Source organism: Gymnoscopelus braueri, assembly GCF_963280865.1.
Source record: "Gymnoscopelus braueri genome assembly, chromosome: 5".
Lineage (NCBI taxonomy): Eukaryota > Metazoa > Chordata > Actinopteri > Myctophiformes > Myctophidae > Gymnoscopelus > Gymnoscopelus braueri.
The window spans coordinates 51611696-51614195 of record NC_137606.1 but is presented as its reverse complement, the minus strand read 5'-3'; positions in this window follow the sequence as shown (position 1 = coordinate 51614195).

Below are 2500 nucleotides of genomic sequence, written 5' to 3'. Positions count from 1 at the left end.
ATTACACAAGTCATGTTAAAGGAGAAATCCGGACATTTTAAGTGTTATCTTTGATGTGTAGTTACTCACTCACCGAGTTATGAAGTGGCGTCGAGTTTTTCCAGCGATTCCCCTGTCTGTGAGTCTGGTCGACCCCCAACATTGGCATAGTGGGAGGCGCGTGTCTTAGTGAAAATCGCCTAATTCCACAGCTCCAAACTTCTTTTTTTTCCCACAAATCCTCCTCATGGTGTCTCCTGATACTTTCACATGCACTGTTTATCACTCACGAGCTGGCGTTCATGGTCAGCGACGTGAATGTTTTCCTCTCGCGTGAAATCTCGCGTCTCGCGAGATTTCCCGAGGAGCGCAGTGAGCCGAGGACGGGAAATCTCGCTGCCAAGGCAGAACATACTGCCAAGGTTATTATATCCACTGCAAATGATTCCTATTTTCCTCTCAAGCAAGTTGGTTATTGGTTAAGATTATTGAAGGCTGGCTGAGTTAGTTTATTGGAGCAAGAGACGGCCCAGGTTAAAACTAGCAAAATGAGAAATGTCTGGCTCTGAAGGTGGCGCTAGAGCTGCCCAATATAAAATGGTATCAGGTATGCACAGCAATGGTGGAAAAATTCCATTTTTTAAACCTTTTATTTTTTACTGCAATGTAGAAATACTCTGTTGCAAGTAAAAGTACGGAATTCAACATTTACTTGAGTAAAAGTACAAAAGTATTGTTATCAAAATGTACTTAAAGTACTAAAGTAAAAGTAGGGCCTACTCATTGTGCAGAATGTCCCAAGTTTTCAAATGTATAAAGTGTATAAAAACCTTTTGAAAATAGCAGATCTACAAGCTTGTAAATGGGCTGTTTTCAAATGGCCGAAATGTATAGGTCTGAAGTGGTTAATGTATGTACGTAGGCCTATTGTAATAATAATCAACATCTACAAAGTAACTAGTAACTAACATTTTTAAATAATTATTGTAGAGTAAAATACAATATTTGCCTCTGAGATGTAGTGGAGTAGAAGTAAAAGTACTGAAAAATGGAAATACTCAAGTCAAGTAAAAATGACACAAAATTGTACTTGAGTAAATTCAAGCACAGTACTTGAGTATGTACTTAGTGACTTTACACCACTCCTGCACAGCTACGATTCGTATTGATATGGTTATCACTAAATCTCTTGTTCTTTAGAGACCCTACTGTACAAAAGTGACAAGATTTTGTAGGGAGGGTGGCGAGGCTCTTGGAGGGTCGAGCCAAAGTAACATCACCTACGTCTTGCTTCTCTTCGTCTCCATGTGCTGTGAGCTCTCTGCACTCATCAGCGCCACAAGAGGGCTCCACAGCACAACTCAGCACACCTCAGCACACCTGTCTCCCGTTCCCAATCTCCCCACCTGGTCGTCATCTGCAATCACCTCCAGAGGCTACAATAGCCTGGCCTGCATGAAGCTTCATGCCATATCTTCACCAGTCTACAGTTGGTATCCAATGGATTTTACAAGGGGTTTTATTAGTATTCTCTATGGCCTGTTAAGATCCAATGCAACTGTTAACACCCAGGATAGTAAGAGGAAATGGGAAAGAGATCTTGGGGTTGAAATTACCAGTGGTGGAAGAAGTACTCAGATATTTTACAAAATAAAATCAATACCACCATATAAGTCAAAGCAGTACCACAATATAAAAACACTCTGTTACAAGTAAAAGGCCTGTGTTCAAAATGCTACTTGAGTAAAAGAGTATTGGCATCAGAATATACTTAAAGTACCAAAAGTAAAAGTATATATATTTTTAAATAGCTGCAATGCTGCGACGCGTTGTGAGCTTGTAGATCGGCTATTTTCAAATAGCCTAGGTATAGAATAGGGCTATTGGTTAAAGTATGTTTTATAATATAGTAATTTAAATCTGCAAAGTATACTGTAGTAACTAAAGTTTTTAAATAATTGTAGTGGAGTAAAAATACAATAATTGAAGAGGGAGACTACCTATATCTCATTCTACTCTGCCATCACAACGTGGAATGCCCTGACATAATCCATTAAAGGATGTGAATCACTGCCTAGAGCTTAGAAGGCAAACGTTGGGTGTGTGGTTTTCCATGTTAAATCCCCACAGTGCGCTGTTGCGGTTGCCAGAATTTGTGAGAGGAATAAGCAACCGATTCTTTTGGTCTATGAAAACAAGCCCAAAAGAAGCGACTGTAATAGGCCACATGAGCACTTCAAACCTATATGTCAGCCATTAAACAATGTGCATATTTATACTGGGAGACGGGAGAGCGTAAGATTGCATTGGGGATAATGGCTTTCGCAGTCTTATCTTAATGTTAATGGCGTCTGGCACAGTGATTGGTTTTATTATTGTAACCATAGACATATAAAGGTAGACGCCTCCTCCGGCTCTAATATGTCTGTAACTCGGGCGCGCACCGGCTTCCGCGGGGCAAGCGGGAAGCTTCGGCGTGCGTCACAGAAGGGGACGTTCGGTAGGCCAATCATAGGCAGGT